This window comes from Pleurodeles waltl, chromosome 4_2, assembly GCF_031143425.1.
Source record: "Pleurodeles waltl isolate 20211129_DDA chromosome 4_2, aPleWal1.hap1.20221129, whole genome shotgun sequence".
Taxonomy (NCBI): Eukaryota; Metazoa; Chordata; class Amphibia; order Caudata; family Salamandridae; genus Pleurodeles; species Pleurodeles waltl.
Window position 1 is genome coordinate 520,352,983 of NC_090443.1, and position 18,468 is coordinate 520,371,450.

General features: G+C 44.6%; 1 protein-coding gene across 5 annotated transcripts in view; it reads left to right on the forward strand.

Moving 5' to 3' along the window:
• Window positions 1-18,468, forward strand: part of LOC138293040 (flavin-containing monooxygenase 1-like) — a 378,358-nt gene that overhangs the window by 186,754 nt on the left and 173,136 nt on the right. The window lies entirely within an intron of this gene.

An 18,468-nucleotide genomic window follows, 5' to 3' on the forward strand; every position in this document is an offset into this window, starting at 1 on the left:
AGAGAGAGAGAGTCTGGCTCACTGGTGAGCGTGATGTTTCAAACAATGTATGACACAGTATGTTACCTGGAGTTGTCCCTTGTGCTATTGTACACATGTAATGTGAGTTTCTCACTATTTCCAGGTGGCTCCAGCTACCCAAACCTACCCTGGCTGTTGACACCAGTGAGGAATCCGAGGACAGGGGCAGATAATCGATACAATGAGGCACATGGATGGACCACAAGAGTCATTGAAATAACTTTTGGTCTTCTGAAAGCCAGGTTCATTTGCCTCCATATTTCAGGTGGACCCCTACTCTAATCCCCTGTAAAAGCTTGCCAGATAGTAGTGGCATGCTGCATGCTTCACAATTCGGCCCTCAGACAACATGTGCCATTCCTGCAGGAGGAGGGGGGAGACAATGCACCTGTGGCAGCAGAGGAAATTGATGACAGTGATGGAGATGGGGAGGTGGAGGAGGATGTGGACAGCAAGACACATCTTATACACCAGTACTTCCAATGACAGTTAGGTAATACTGTTGTTCTGTCCATACCACCACGTCAATGAAGAGCTGTGTGGCAGCTATGATGTACCAAACTCTACTGTGTGTAATCTGAACCCTGACACTGTTCCATCTGTGGCAAGTCATGCCAGTGGTGTTCTGATTAGGAAAAAGCTGATTCAGCATATCACTGTCAGTTGTTTAGAAGTGTCAGATACATGACCATGTCAAACTGTGTCCTCATTCCATACAGTACTTTGTATTTGTTGCTGGGAAGTGTGACTTTCAATGTGTTTAGACAACGGCTCTGTGCATTCATTGTCCTTAATAGTTTAGCCTGGACTAGGTGCAGCAGAGGAGGGATTGGCATACGGAGTAGATGGCCTGGAGAAAACCGTGGTCTCCTGTCTGCGGCCCTTACATCAGTTATTTCTTGTCACTACTAGTGCATGGAGTCAATTGCAGTGCAAAATATTGAGTTGATGTGACCACATGAATTATGATTGCTATGTTACACCGGCTCTTTACTGCTCATTTCTATGTGACAAATGTTTTCCCTTTTTTCAGATGTTGGTGTGGTCACTGCAGTGAAATCATGGAATGCCTACAGACTGCTTTCACACAGTTTGGTGGATGGTGACTTGTGGCAAGCACTTACACTAGTTCCCCAAACTGACTATATAGTGGATGGTTTCACACTTTACACTACATTTGCATAGGTGTCTAAGGGTCAAGACATTACATATTGATAATATAAAAGCTGTTTATTGAGATTACAAATATGAATGGATAGTGCAATAGAGTGAGGAGATGGTGGACAAAATCTTTAGTGTAGTGGCCCAGTAGGTTTGTAGCACAGGTCCAGTATCCATGGGGCCATGGGACAAAGAAGCAGTGGCAGTCCAAAGTGTACAAGGTGTCTCATTGACACACAAGGGACACATGTTGGTGAGTCTAACTTCCTGGCAGTGTTTTTGGTCTTGGCTATAGTCTCTGGACGATGTCTGTCTCACAGGGAACATTTGCGGGGTGGTTCTTCTGCTGCAGAGGAGGGGTGCCGGTGGTCTGTGAGTCATGTGGTCCTCCTGTACACTAGCTACAGCAGATGTGCAGGGCTGGTCAGTACACTGGCTAGTGAGAGGGGGCCGCTTGTGTGTTGTGTACTCATGCATGATGGTAGCCATATAACTGAGCACCCCTGCAATGGAAGCAATGGTGGCATTGTAGGCTGCAACTGCTGCATGACCTCCTGGTGGTGCTCCCCCTACAGCCTCTGGTTCTGCTGCCATATGGTAAGTACCTGGCCTATCCTGTCATGGGATTTCTGGTATGCTCCCAGGACATGTGACAGGGCCTCCTGGGCAGTCGGTTCCCTGGGTTTGCCCACTCCTTGGTGCACAGATATCCTCCCACTGGCCCCCTGTGCCTGTGCCCTCTGAACTATGTGCCCACTCCTGCTTACACCAGGACCTTCTTCGTCTTGCCTGGGATGTATTGACTCCGGTCCCTGTACAGGTGGGCACACTGTTGGTTGATGTGTCCTGGGGACAGAGGTTTGGGGATGTTGGGTGGCTGCTGTTGTTGTGGAGTCCATTGTGGGGTGCTCTGGGATAGACTGGTTGTTATTGGTGGTGTCTGACTGACCAGTGGCACCAGATGGGCCAGGGAGATCTTCCTGATCCAGACATCCAGAGTAACTGTTATCCCTGGGGCCTTCTTCTGGTGGTGGAATGGGTTGATGTGGCACATGCAGTCATCTGACATTGGCTGGGATACCTGTGGAAATGTATGATAGTTGTGTACTTAATCCTCAGATACATACTCAGCATTTATGGGTTTCCCTATTGATGGGTGATGGTTTTCCACCTTTGATTTGTGATTGGTAATGCATTGTGGGATTGATAGTGCTTCATGCTGACAATGTATTACTCAGGTGTGTGTCTGATAACCTTTGAGAGGTGTGGTCTAAGTGAGTTAGGCATGCAGGGGAGAATTGTTGGGGTAGTTATGGGGGTGGATCTAGGTTTGGGATGGAGTGGGTTGAATGGAGATAGGGTGACAGGGAGACATGCCATGCAGGTGTATGAGGTGTTAGGGAAGTAGTGGTGACTTACCAATGCCCAGCCCTCCAGTTATTCCAGTTAGGCCTTTGGGATGCCTGCCATGTTGTCAACTGTGAAGGAGGTGGTTAGGGTCCACCGCCAGACTTCATGATGTCAATGTGGTGCCTGGATGCCATTGCACGCACCTTCCCCCAGAGGTCATTCCACCTCTTCCTTATGTCATTCCTTGTGCATGGACAGGTTCCCACTGAGTTCACATTGTCCACGATTCTCTGCCATAGCTCCATCTTCCTGGCAACGGAGATCTGCTGGACCTGTGGCCGTACCCTAACGATTTCATCTACTATGACCAACAACTCCTCATCAGTGAAATGGGGATTCTTTTGTGTAGACATGCCAATTGTGTGGTCAGTGTAATGTATGTGTTTTGCAGAGGGTGGTATGTTTGATGGGGGGGCAGGGTGTGTGAGTATGTGGGATGCTGTGATGTACTGATTGAGTGCAGTGGTATTGTGTGTGTTTGGTGTAGTGGTATTATGTGTGGTATGTGATGCGTGTAGAGTGTATAGGTGGCTGTGGTTTGTGTTTGCAATTTGGGCGATATGTGGGCTGGCAATGTGTTGTAGATTTCAGGCTTTTGCTAAGAATTGTAGGTTGTGTGTGTGTATGGTGTGTGTTTGTGTATCAGGTGTGGGTCTTTCAATTTAGCCAATGTTGTTGTGGTGTGTTCAAAACGATTGTGGAGGTCTGCACTGCCAATGGGTTGCCGCCGTTGAGGGACTGCTGTGGTGATTCATGGATCGTAATTTGAAGACCAGTTTCTTGTAGGCTTGGCGGTGTGGGTGGTGTGACCGACTCTCTCCCGCCTTCGTTGGCTCTGGCAGTGTCAAACTTATGGCTGCTTTTTGGCGGTTCTGTGGGTCATGATAAGGCGGGTGGATTGCTGCTTCAGGTGTGGTTGTTAGGCGTCGGTCACCATGGCTGTCTTCGGTAAAGACCGCCAAAGTCATAATCCGGGTCAATATGCGGAGGCTTTTTGCTCTGCACATGCTTGTTCAGGCACTGGATAACAAACTTCTTAACCTAAACCAAGGATCTTCAGATTTACTACATTACCTTACAATCTGTAAAAATGTACTCATAGAGGTCAAATGCCTAAATAAAAAAGGATTTCCATTTTGTATCATGGCTTACGCAATGACTTGAATGACTATATTTCCCAGATTGTTGAACCCCCAGAAGCCATCAATGCTTTCATTGATTTAGTTGTAAAATAGAGTCAACGGTCAATAGAGAGATGATCAGAGAAAACAAAAACCTCTGAACACAAGGTTGTCTTAGTCTGAGACAGACCTAAAGGCGAACTCACCACAAGACCAGTAGATACTACAGAACCAATGAGAATTGGAGGGATTACAGGACCTCTGACTAATGAGGAGAAAGATAAGCACAGTAAAATGAATCAGTATGTTTGTTGTGGCAAATCTGGCTAGTCTGTTAAAGGATGTACTGTAAAGCCTTTGTCAAAACAAAAGTCCTTCAAAGCAGGCGCTGCTACCATGTAGGTAGTTAGAAATTAACTGGCGGAAATCTAATTAACTTAATAGGGGCTGAGGTCTGCCTATTGGGTTTGTCTCTAGGTGCAACCTCAGATGTTCTCACTTGTGTCGCTTATCATCGCATGTGCATAGTACTGGTACTCATTTCCACATCAGGTAAGTCTGGGAAGGTAGGAGCTTTACTAGACTCCAGGGCCACAGGAACTTTATAGACACTTGCTTCTTGGCCACCATGGAGATTCCAACTCAAAAGAAAGGCAGACCTGAGAAAGTGAGAGCAGGCATTTTTTTTTTTACTCTAGCCTACCCTATGCACCGGCTTGCACCATTCCATAAATATAGTGCTGGCTGGTGCACAGAAATGGTGCTAAACGGTGCTAAACATTTTGCTGCAAAACTGAGTTAGTGCTGTTTTGCACCCAAAAATATAAATAAGGGCCAATATTTTGTAAGTTTGCGCCACTTTTGCGTCAAAAAATGACGTTAGTGCGGTGCAAAAAAAGTATAAATCAGGGCCTTGGCGCTAGACGGATCTAGCACCAAAGTATAAATACGGAGTTAGTTTTGCACCGAATGAGAGTAAAAAAATGATGCTAATTCAGTGAAAAGAATACATATGCCCCAGAGTATAAATATGCCCCTAAATATGGCGTTAAGACCATAGAGTAATTTTTTGCACAGGAACGCCTACCTTGCATCTCATTAAGGCAAGGTAGGTCTCTACTTCAAATCCATAAATTTGGCGCTAGACGGGTCTAGCACCAAAGTATAAATATGGAGTTAGTTTTGCACCGAATTAGAGTAAAAAAGCTAATTCGGTGCAAACAGAGTATAAATATGCCCCTTAATCTCCTGATTGTTACCAAGGACTGCTGGTAATTTAAAACTTTCTAGCCAATTTGCAAAAGACGCTTAGTGAAAAAACTGAGGAACAATGACTTACTTAACATCGCAAAATGGAATTTCCTAATGGATTATTACTCAAAGACAATTGTTGGTCCTTTCCAACTGAGGACATTCAAAAACAAGCATTAAACATTTGTCATGATTCCTGTCTGGTGAATCACCCAGGCTTTAAGAAGCCTCTGATCCAATTGCAGTAATTATTTTGGTGGTCATCCATGTCCTAGATGCACACAACTCATAAACACTTGCTTTTGTTGTGCCCAAGGTAGATTCTCCCATTCCCCTCCTGTAAGCTTGCTATTTCTGATCCTAGTACCACCCAAACCATGGCATGCAGTATCCATGGCTTTGTGGTGGAGCTTCCCAAAACAAGATCAGGTTAAATGGTTACACTATCATTCTTACTATTGTAGATCACCTGGCTAAAATGGGCCATTTAGTCCCACTGAAAAAACTTCCACCTGCTGCAGAATTAGTCCATATTTTTATGCACCATGTAGTACCTCTGCATGGACTTCTGACGGTATGTCATTTTTAATCACTGATTGAGGCACACAGTTTTTCTCTAATTTTTGGGTGCATTGTGTGACTCATTGGACATGGATGTGTGATATACCTCCTCAAACCACCTACAAAGGGATGATCAGGCAGAAAGATATATTCAAGTCTTGGAACGGTACTTACGTTGCCTGGTACTCACTCTGGAGGGGGATTGGTCTGATTTTATGTGAACGGTGGAATTCACATACAATAATTCTCAGCATACTTCTTTGGGGATGTACCCCTTTTGTGCTTAAAAGGATACCACCTCCAAGTCATGGCCAAGGACGAAACTCTACTCAGTAAGATGCCAGCAGTACAAGAAGTCCAGGCAACACTGCATTACCTATGGCAACAGGCCCATTCTCATTTAGCCCAAGCAAAGGAGTCTTTGAAGGAGGCAGCGGATAGAAACCAGTCTAAGGATCCATGCTCTGACTGTGATTGACAGGGTATGGGTGTCCACGCTAAACCTACACTTCCATGGGCCCAAAAATTGATATCCTGCTTCATAGGGCCCTATATGATCACCAACGTATTAAACCCTGCATCAATGCACTTAGAATTGCTGGCCACCATGAGGTCCCTGAGAATGGTCCTTGGACCTCACCTCACATGGTCTCCATGCAGCCCAACTGGTTGTCTTTCAATACTTGACACCCCCACAAGCCCCTTCCAATCCTTCCTGTCCTGGAGGTAATTTCTGGGAGGGGAAAGGAGGATTGTGAGGATTCTCCTGGTCGCCTAGCTCTTTGTGCTGTGCAAGGAACCCCTAGCCCTGTGTGATAGCCTTGCAAAATAGGAATCTCAGGCCCTTCAACACTGTACTTGATGTCTGCATTATGTTTGTTTTCTTTTTTAAGTTGTCTCTCAGCACCCCAGCATGTATATGACATTTTTACTGTTAATTTTCTTTGTTATTAGAAGTTTATTGTCTTTTTTTTAGCGCTGTTAGGAATCTACTGCCATACCAGTATTGTCTGGTGTGTTCATTTATTATTTGGCCCAAGCATGCCCACGTTAAGGACAAGAGACTGGTGACCATTTGCTGCTGTTTTTGCAGAGATCTTGCAGGATCATGGCAAACTCCGGTGTCTATCTTTGGTCCGGTCCTATTTAAACTGCACTCAAGCGCTATAGAATGCTTTGCCTCAAGTTCTTCATTGAGGGCTGATCAGCGCTAAGATCGGCTGCACTTACCTGCAGATCATCTAGGGTTCCAAAGCTCAGCACTGCCCACCACCTCATAGGTGACATCACCTGCAAAAGAAGAAGACAAGTTTGAGGAAAATAGAATCAAACGAAACCTAAGGCCAAGAGATATGTGGCAAATTAATGCATGCTTATGAAACCAAGCGCAACGTTGACACTAACTTGACTGCAGAATAAGTTATAGCAAAGGTTTTCAGCAAACCTGACAAGAGTCAAGCAACTACAAAAAAGCACTGTGATATAACTTTCTTGAGTGAAGGCAAGAGAACCACAATCAAAGGGCACCATAACCCTTGGACTTTCATTGATCTTCACTAAGGTTCAAAGGTATTAATTCTACATTGGGAAAAGGGAGCACTAGGGGGCATATTTGTACTTGGTTTGCGCTGAATTAGCATACAAAAATGACACTAATTAAGCGGAAACTTAACTCCATATTTATACTTTGGCGCTAGACCCATTCAGTGCCAAAGTTATGGAGTTAACGTCATTTTCTGGACATGGAAACCTACCTTGCGTTAATGAGATGTAAGGTAGGCGTTCCAGTACAGAAAATGACAATATGGCCTTAGCGCCATATGTATCCCTCGTGCTAAAATCAAGCACGGGGATGAGGGCCTTAAACAATGGCGCTAAGCTTTCTTAACGCCATTATTTAACGCCTGGGTATAGGTAGGCATTAGGGGACCTGTGGGCATGTTTCCATGGTCAGAGACCATGGAAAGATCCCACAGGTGCCCTTCCATGGCCCCAGGGACACCTCCACCCACACCAGAGGGACCCATCCCAGGTAAGTCCCGGTAAATATTTTATCTCTTTTTGTTTCCTCTCGGGGGCCCTAACTTGGGCCCCTGCATTGCACTGACCTCAAAGGCCATGCCTAGAGGACATTTGTCCCCTGGGCATGGCCATTGGGGTGGTGGGCACGACTCCTGTCTTTACTAAGACAGGAGCCATGTCCATGGGGGTTGTGCACCAGAAAATGGCGTTACTCTGCTTAGAGGCATATTTCAGCCTCTAAACAGTGTAGCGCCATAATTGAGCGCACAACCTCCGGTTCCCCGTACGCCTCCCCACCCCGTCATTTACAATGATGCTAACTGGGCATTACCGCTGGCTATCGCTATTCCATAAACATGGCTCCCGGCCGACATCCAGGAATGGAGGCCGGCGGTATACTTTCACACACAAAACTGCGCTAATGCAATTTTGCGTGTAAAAGTATAAATATGGGCCTAAGTGTGGAATGTAATGTTGTTTGTGATATATGCCACCAGGTTGTATTTAAGGCCTTCTATTGTTCTTCATCATCTACAGTGCCTTGCCGAATAAATCTCGAGTGAGAATCACCCAACCCCAAGATAAAGCCCAGGCGTATTTTAGTCAAAGGAGAAAACTAAGCCTGAACTCAGAAAGGGAAAATAGGCAGCTGATCGCAGGTAGATTAGAGGGCATTATTAAGGGAGGTCATGGGAGTTAAGAGCTGAAACAACTCCTGGAAAGAATTTTACGATTGTTACATTTTGTGTTTAAGGTTTGACGGAGGACCTCTCAGAGTGACTAAACCATACTACAAACAAACTGGCCATCCATCCTAGTCCCCATCTATCTTCTTTGGTGTACCTAGAAATCACAAGAGAGACGGTATGGGCTAAGGGGCTGGTTCATCTCATCTCTGTGGAGACTCCACACGGACTACTAAAGTTAACATCTGCATTGGTTATTCTGACACTAAGGGGGTCATTACGATCCTGGCAGCTGGCGGAACACTGGCGGTAACACCGGCAACAGGCTGGTGGTGTTCTGCTAGTGTATTATGACCGTGGCACATTAGCCACGGCCATACCGCCGGCCTCTCCACTATACCGCCAGGCGTTCGTAATCCCCAGGGCAGCGCTGCAAAAACACCACCATGGAAAGGCTGGCGGTAAAGGTGGACTAAGGGTGCCTGTGGGGGGCCCTTGGGATGGGCAGTGCAGGGGCCCCCAGGCACAGCCCCATCGCGCATTTCACTGCCTGAATTTCGGGCAGTGAAATTCATGACGGGTGCTGCTGCACCTGCTGCACATCAACATTGCCGCCAGCTCTATTATGAGCCGGCTGCAATGTTGATGTGACTTTTCCGCTGGACCAGCGGAAATGTAAAAATAGGGTGCCACCAATACCACCAGCACTGACGGTATTGTGGCGCCTGCTGCTTTGGCGGTCTTTAAAGACCGCTGAAGTCATAATGAGTGCCTAACTCTCCAAAGTCCAACACCTTCTCTACTATTCTTACATAGAAGTGGGAATAGTACATCTGATCCCTCCAAAGGGATGCATGGTACATTTAAAAAATATATATATATATTTTAATGTAATATTTTTAAATTTTGCACGTTTTAAAGTTAATGAAGAGTAATAAAATAATTAAAATTCTATATGCTCACCAATTTTTTTATGCTATTGTAGTATTTTATATTTTTGTTGTTGATATGTTTGACTTTGCATATATAGGGGCATATTAGCAAGAAAGTGGCGCATCAGTCCTGATGCTTCACTTTTCTTGCATCACCTTGACTCTCCCTTTTGTTTTCTTCATACGCCCAGGTGTACGAAATATTACTCATGACTCAGCAATGCAAGATAAGTCATGATGAAAGATGGTTGTCGAAACTGGATAATCTTCAAAAATCTATTACAAAGGGAAACTGTGCTCAAAAAGTTTTCTCAGGGATGGTGAACCACAAATAGTCCTAAGGAGGGTAGGGATTCCTGTCACACTGTGAAAGTAAATTTAATTAGTGTCTCTTCAGAATCTCTGGATTTTGGAACAATTTGTTTTCGCAAATGTGCCATTTGCACCCATAGTTTAAAGATTTAAAGATCTTTCTCCCTAGCCCTATGAGAGGAAGTTGAATTTGCTTGCTTCGCACAATGTATTCAGTTCGAGCAGACAATTTTACACACCACACACTTTAAAAGTTCACCAACCACCACTGCTTGCCCTGATACAGGCAGTCATAGTGTAGGGCCCATGTGGTACCTGGGGACAAGTAGACCATGCCAGCATTAAATTAAAATAAAGCAATTCTGCTTTCATTCACAAATTAGTTTCTTTTCACATTTTTCCCCAAGATAAGTGTAGTGAATGCATCTCAGTAAGTCTGCAAATCCTTTAAAATGACTTCTTTATGTGTTTTTTCCTCTGTTTGGTAATGAATGGCACCTATAATTTAGCAAAGCTGAGCCGTTAAAGTTTAAAAATAGCAAACACTGAAACTAAGAAAGAACACATAGAGGTCCATAAGCCTATTTCTATAGCATTAACGTTTAATAATGCCATATCTGGCAAGAAAATGTAAGCCGTGGCCACACATAGGTGACTTGGGGGGTCATTCTGACCCTGGCGGTCCAAGACCGCCAGGGCCACGAATGACGGAAGCACCGCCAACAGGCTGGCGGTGCTTCCATGGGCATTCTGACCGCGGCGGTACAGCCGCGGTCAGAAACGGGAAACCGGCGGTGTCCCGCCGGTTTCCCGCTACCCCAGGGAATCCTCCATGGATTCCGACCCCCTTACCGCCATCCTGTTCCTGGCGGTTTTCCCCGCCAGGAACAGGATGGCGGTAACGGGTGTCGTGGGGCCCCTGGGGGCCCACATTGATTTTCAGTGTCTGCCAAGCAGACACTGAAAATCGCGACGGGTGCTACTGCACCCGTCGCACGCCTTCAACTCCGCCGGCTCCATTCAGAGCCGGCTTCCTCGTTGAAGGCGCTTTCCTGCTGGGCCGGCGGGCGGCCTTCTGGCGGTCGCCCGCCGGCCCAGCGGGAAAGCCAGAATGGCCGCCGCGGTCATTTGACCGCGGTGCGGTCATTCGGCGGCTCCCGCCGGGCGTGCTGTTACCGCCGCCGGCGGGAGTCAGAATGACCCCCTTGGTGTTAAAAAATATAGCTTTTTTAAATAAAGGCATGCTTGACCCTTTAAAATAGGGTTTTCTACAACTTTTACAGATTATTGGTGCATCTGTTTGACAGTGGTGATCTGCTATTAGGCTCGCTTCTTATAGCAGATATTACTTTCGAGGATCTTAGACTGTAATCAAAAACACACATTTAGTTACTGCAATAAAACTGCCTCGATTGCAAATGCACACTGGCCACGATAGAAGACTGGTGAGCACTGGCGTAAATAAGTATGGCGGTTCAAAGAGTGATATGCTGATGTCCCTGGTCTGCATGGCAAATTTGGACTAAAGTCTGGTGGAAACAATGCCTCCTTCAAAAGCTCTGTGCATTGAGCTTACTGTATCCATAACAGACCATCATCAGTGGTCATGTATTTTGTTTCTCAGAAGACCCATAAATTAGGGCAAATCACTTATTAAAAGTCGGATTTGGAGTCTAATATACAAACCAAGACAAAACTAGGCTTATGGTCTTTGGTCTAGGACCCCGGGGTAGATGTACAATTGGTTTAGATGGGTCTGTATTGACCAGGGTTAATTCTATCGACTACCCAGGAGTAAGAATCTCTAGTAACATGCTTTGGGAGGAACAGATTGGGAATAGTGTGGGGCTCCTCCAAAACCGAGCAGCTGCAATCCTGCGCTTTTATAAAAGCTCTGTGTCCGAAGCTGTTTCTCCTGCTATCAAAATCTACTTGGCCAAAGCACAGGGAGCTGCTGCTTACGGTGCGGAAATATGGGGATTTTCAGATTGCAGAAAAATATCGGTTGGCGAAAATAATTTTGCCAGAGCCCTAGTTGCTTGCCCAAGGAGTACCCCGCTAAAACCTTTGTTTCTAGATCTGGGTTTCAAACGTATAATGAATCTGATTATCCTAAAACTGCTACTATATTGGGTGAGAATTTGGACTGTACCAGAACTTGCCATATATAGAGATTCCTTCCATGACCTTTTGAAGAGACCAAATGTGACTTCCATTCCATGGGTCAAACACGTGTCCAAAGGGTTTCCCATTTTGGGATTGACAAGTTTTTGGGAAAATCCCCAGGGTCTGGAGATGTCACACAGTTCCATAGTGAAAACTTCTTATTGGTCCTACGTAAGGAATTAACTCACCCGTAGCAATTTAGATGGCCATTTGACTGTCTCATTTTTTTACTTTAAATCGATCCCTTACTTTGAACCTTATTTGGACCGTATTCCTGACTTGTAGGGAAAGGGGTTGTATGCTCGTTTCCGATTTGGGAGCCTTCCACTGTTATCCCTGACCATTAAATGGGGGTCTGTTCCCTTGTCTGATCTCTGCCCCACTTGTTCTGGTAGTCCAGAAACCGAGGGTCACTTTTAGTTTTTTTGTCCAGTCTATTCTGCTCCTCGATTCAAATGGATTTGCACCATTTGTCGTGCTCTAGGGGTGACCCAATATTGGGTAGCAATAAGAATTTTAAGGAGTAATACATCTAAACTCTTGCTTGTCGCAGTTAGCAAGTTCCATGTGGCTGCATGACATATAAGAAAGAGTTTTCTTAAACAGTGGTTTTTATGAAAACCCACCTTATGCATGGTATCTTAACTTTTTATTAACATATTTATATTTTATACTTGTATTAGTAAGTTCTTGTGACAGTATGGCACATAAGAAGAGTTTTTTTAAATGGTAGCTTTTCATGAATTAGTATTATGTGTATAGTATCTTAAACCTTTACTTATATGCTTATATTTTTGTATTTCTATATTATTCTTTTACCATGCTCTTATGATATTTTTACTGTATTTATGCTTTGATGGTCTAATAACCGAATAAAGCTGTGCTGTTGTTGTTGGTACAAACCAAGAAGTTATGTTGTGATTATTTGGATTTACTGACTTGAAGCAGCACATAATTGACTTTTGGTAGGATTTAGGTAGAATCTTGCCCTAATTAATATTAATGAGAAAGGAGTATGTTTACAAATCCTGCAAAGATGGCTGTGAATGCAATGGGGGAGACCTGGAAGAAGAGAAGGTCTCCATCCCTGGCTTCCAAATTGCAAAATGCTCGATTTTTTTTGCACAATGGGAAGGTCCAGGGCACTGCTCTGTGCTCCCCATAAAAGACCACACCCCACATTCAGAATCTGGACGCTCTCTCCGAGGACACACCTTCTGGGCATTGATCAATAACCAGTGATTTGAAACTATAATTTAGTGTGCAAGCTGTTGTTACACTCCATTGCCAATTGTTAGGAAAGAGCGGGTGCCCAATTCACCATCTTTTTTCCTAAACATTTGTAATGTATGGTAAGTGTACATGGTGACTTAGAATTACATTTGGGAATAACAATGTGCTTTGATACTTTGCAACTTTAAATGTTTGTAGTTGCAAAGCCTGTAGTTCCATTACTCCATACATTAGGGCACACCATTCATGCACTTAATGCCCAGATGAACACAACTCTGTAAAGTTGACTAATGGTCCTGAACGCCTTTGCAGCCTATTGACAAAATGTGTCTGTCATCAAACTACTTGAGTAAATGGTACGGAATAAGTTTACCACAAATCCCACCATGTGAAGCCAATAAAGAAATAGGATCGTAACAGCCAGAGTCTGCCCTTTGTTTAGACCAATAGAAAACATCATGTTCCAAGGAGCTAATGTGCTATGACTTGTAAACAGTACAGGCTCCCAGACCTCAAACTGTGATAAAAACGAATGGAGTGGGATAAAAACTTGACAAGAAACGTTATTTCATTTTGACACAGAAATCCTCTTTAACCTCATCTAATGAGACTGGGAACTCGCTCCTAGGGGGCATATTTATACTCGGTCTGCGCTGAATGTGCGTCAAACATTTTGACGCACATTTGGCGCAAACCTTGCACCATATTTATACAATGACGCCGGAGCACGCGAACGCCAAAAGTTCACTGCGTACGTCATTTTCTGTATGTGGGAAACCGCCTTGCGTTAATGACATGCAAGGTAGGCGTTCCAGTCCAAAAAATGACTTAAACACCGTGCACCATATTTATGCTACTGCGCAAAAATCCCGCACGGCCGGGAGTCTGAGTCAGAAAATTACGCACAGCCCGATTTGCATCAAAAAATAATGCCTGGGTCAGGGCAGGTGTTAAAATGGGACAAACAGACCAGTACATAAGGAAAACACACAGAAGAAACAGCAGAGTTCCAAAAGGAAGACATGGAGGTGCTTTTCATCCAGCATGCACGCAGACTAAGAGCACAGGACCAACAACCGCAGCTTCCACAACACCAGCAGGGACCCCAAAGGCAACGCAGAGGGCAGGAGAGGATATTCCACACCAGGACAACCCTTCTGGGACTCCGGCAACAAGACATCATCCAGAGGTACAGACTCAACTGGCACGTCATTCAGCAGCTGCTGCGCAACATTGAGCCACAGTTGGCACCCAGCTTGCAGACACCCATACCATTCCAACAGAAACCAAGCTGCTAGCTGTCCTCCACATGTTGGCAGGTGGCTCCTTTCAAACCACTGGTGCCCTGGTTGCCGGGATCTCACAGCCCTCATTCTATGCCTTCCTTCCCAAGGTATTGGATGCCATCATCTCCCTCACACCCCGCCACATTAGCTTCCTCAACACACAGCAGAAGCAGCAGGAGACCAAACAGGGCTTCTACCAAATCAACAGCATCCCACACATGCTTGGTGCCATTGACTGCACATATGTACGCATTGTGCCACCTGCTGCAACCGAACATCTATACCACAACAGGAAGCACATACACTCCATCAATGTGCAGGGCACTGTTGATCACCGGAGATCGATCACCAACATTGTGGCAAAGTATCCTGGGAGTGTACATGATTCATTCATCTTCTGCCACTGCACCATCAATCAACACTTCCAGGATGGACGATATGGAAATGGCCTACTTGTAAGTACAGAAACCTACTTACTGTATATACACACAGCACAGCAACCCTCTAGGACATATAACACATACACCACTAAATGGACACGTGGCCAGGAACACACTGAGGTTGTGGCACCGCTAGGCATGTTTGATATCCTCATCCAATGGGATACACACCTATGGACAAATGACAGTTCCATATAACAACAGATGCCAGTCCACAGACATAAGGGAACAATTTAAAACCAACACAATGACAATAATATGGCCTTAACTGGCAGTACAACTTGGAAAATTAATCTGTCAATATCACATCAATAACACTCAATCAAACACCCTTCCAACCAATAAGTACTGTGTAAGGGGTGTTCAATGTGTTTTGCTGCAGGTCAAACACCATGAGACACATAGCATGATGATGATGATCACTACAATGAAGGTGACATAGAATCAATGAGGCTGTACCAATATCTCACATCACTCCTGCTCTGACATTGCCCACTACCAATAAGCAAGTGGACTGTGCAAAGAACACATATTGATGTGACAATATTGAAAGTGCACATTCCTACACATACAGATTGAGACAATTTCACACACACACAACAGATGTACAGGCATATGGACCTTCTGACACTCTAAACGACAACCTCACAACCAAGTTAGCCGGCTGAACTGGAAGAGGTTCAGTAGTATAGGTACACGTTTGAACATGGCATACATTTCGACAGCGTTATCATGCGCTGCATACAACCTACATACTCGAAGATTTCCCGTTTCCTTACTTTGGACGGGTGACCATTAAGATATTGGTCCAGTTTCAGACCTGTATCATATTTATTTCTCCTTATTGAGGACTTACTGAACACCGTTTCTCAGCAATTTTGGTAACATGCCGTTTTTGACATTACGAACCTCCGTACTGCAACTTTCTATTTTTGGATATAGGACGACACGATTCAATAATTTAACAGAAATATTTCTCGGACAGCATTTTTTCCTCCACCATAGTTTCTGAGCCTTGAAAAAGTCCGATAGGATGAAACACGTGTAGGCTGTTTTCTGTTGTTTCATTTATGGACTTATATACCTTGTGAACATTACTTCGGTCTTCTGCTTGCAAAAGAATAAATTATTCTTGACGTATATGGACTTATTATTGACCATGGAGTGCCCTGGTTTTGCCTTTCTTCTCTTGCACGTTTGAACATGAGTCGACTCGGCAAGGGCAGAGAAATAGGTCTGCAGAAAACTTGTCACACATGGGATATTTGTGCATAGTCAATTGACAACACGTCAGTGCTGACAACTTATGGAGATGTGTTGTACATTGTCACCTTGCCAAATCAAAGGGCCTCACTGATGTTTAACAAATTCTATTGCATATGTTAAATTGGATGTGATGTCCAGGCCATAGAGATGCAACCGAGTTACCACCGATGTGGAATTGATTCTGTTTATAGAAGTATCATATCACCCCCAGTTAAGACCCATGGGCACCTCTTTCACATTACATAATGCAAGGGAGTACACAAGGTACTGCAAGTCTAGAAAAATACAGCCGACATCTGGTCAATCAGCCAAACACGAGTTCAGATAATGAAACAACCCAATGCTGATGATACATCCTAGAAGCCTAGGATTCAACACAATAACACAAACACAGATGAGTCACAGACAACACCATATAACAACTGCCATGCAAAGTGATAATCATGGTGCAAGCAACATCAAACGTTTCTCACTCATTTTCTCTTTCTGCTGATCAGGGGTATGGGATCCAGCCATGGATCATGACCCCATTTGCAAACCCAAGCACAGCATCAGAGCGTGCCTATAATGAGGCATATCAGAGAACACGCACCATAGTCTAAAGGACTTTTGGCATCCTGAAGTCAAGATTCAGGTGCCTCAACATCACCGGAGGCAGCCTCCTATACTCACCAGAAATGGTCTGCAAGATCATTTTGACCTGTGCAATCCTGCACAACATTTGTGTAAGGAAGAACATTCCCCTCTATGATCCAGACCCACAAATGACTGAAGAGGAGGAAGAGGAGGACGTTGTCCATCAACATGAGGGGGGCCATCCAAACACAGCAGCAGGATTGCGTTGGAAAAAACACATAGTCCAAAACTTCTTTTAACTATATTCTCCATCACCACGGCCTTACCATATGTCATTAAACACCTATTCTAATCACTATATCATGGCATGGGTAATCATTTTAGCTTCACATTATCCCTAAGATTCTTAATCAGAGTGTAGCCTCATGGAGCATTGCAGGATTACAGATTAGGATACTGAAAAAGCCATATCACATTTGATGGGTATGAATGTACAGCCAACTTCACACACACTGTAAATGACATAGATCCTGTCCATTTCACATTTGAAGGGCAATAGCAGAGCACCACAGCTATTTCACACATACATGTTGACAACATGGTTCATTGGAGCATATGGCACACAACTAAGACACCATCATTCACTAAGGAAAGAAAATGCCTCATACTTGAGACAGTGGATGTGCTATTGCATTGGTAACAGGAATGTATGACCAGACCCTTGACAGCAGTAAGTGTGACATCAGCGATCTTTGCAAGGAGCATGTGTGACAAGAAATACATGTAAGCAGCAAATGGATAGCACTAGTGCACCATGTATGACTAGCATTGCTCACAAGACATCCCCTGCACATGCCATCCCAGGTCATAAGTCCTGTCACTGCCATGTTCTCTGTCTCTCCCCACCCTTCTCAAGGTGGCCCTGGAAATGGACTATTTGTACCCAGATAATCCCTCATCTACACACACCCAGACTCACATTCTGACACCAGTGTGCTTCTCTCTTTAGTATAGTATGCCATAGTCATTGTTCTTCCATCTGCATGGACTTATGGTTGGATAATGCACTGCCTTGTAGTCTGTAGGACCTGTAACCACCTGTCCATTGCTTCCCATGTGAAAGGTACTGGTGGCCCTTTGAACTTGATTCGCACCTACAGGACTTGTGAGAGACTGAAGCTGCACACACCTGTGAGCACCTCCATGCAGACCAGCCATTTCAACATGCAATGCCCTTGCAGCTGCTTGGAACGCCATAGAAACTGTCATTATATGTATATCACTGTTATGCATTGCCGTATAATTCACTTGTGTAAACAGGCCTTGGGTCATTGTGTAACGTTGCAGCACACAGGACAAATACAGGTTACATTTTCCACAGTGTTGTTCCACTTTTGACCAGAATGAGTCTGCTCACTGTGTATTTGCCTTGTTGATTTTTGTTCCTGATTCACCCTGCATCCTGTTAGTCTGACTGGTTCCTGTATTTGCGTTACCATAAAGGTTCCCTATGGCAACATTTGTCTCATAGTTGCTTTCCATGCCCTCACTCTCCTCCTGCGGTATTGTGTCAGGTAGGTCTACAATGATACTCAAATAAATTGTATAGTGTAATCAGTTTACTTATCTTATCTTGCGGTGGAACTTGTCTTCAAATAGCCTAATCATGACCCATCCCTTGTCTGGGTTTCATGTATGCATGAGTGACAAACAACGTTAGATAATGTGCATGAAATGTCGACACATGTTTGTACCCTGACGATCCACACAATGATTCACATTGCCCCCAAAATATTGATGGGGCTTGCATGGTGAATAGCTGTCAGATTAATCAGCACAGAGTCACTGATGTTCCCGGATGCAATGGGAATTTTAGAGGCCACCCTGTGTACAAATGTTGTGAGGTAGGTTGTATGTCGGAACGCCGCCTGCCGGAACAACGAGTGCTTGAACAACGAGGTCGGAACAACGACCTCGTTGTTACCACTAATGCCTTTACTACGAATGCCTTAACAACAATATTT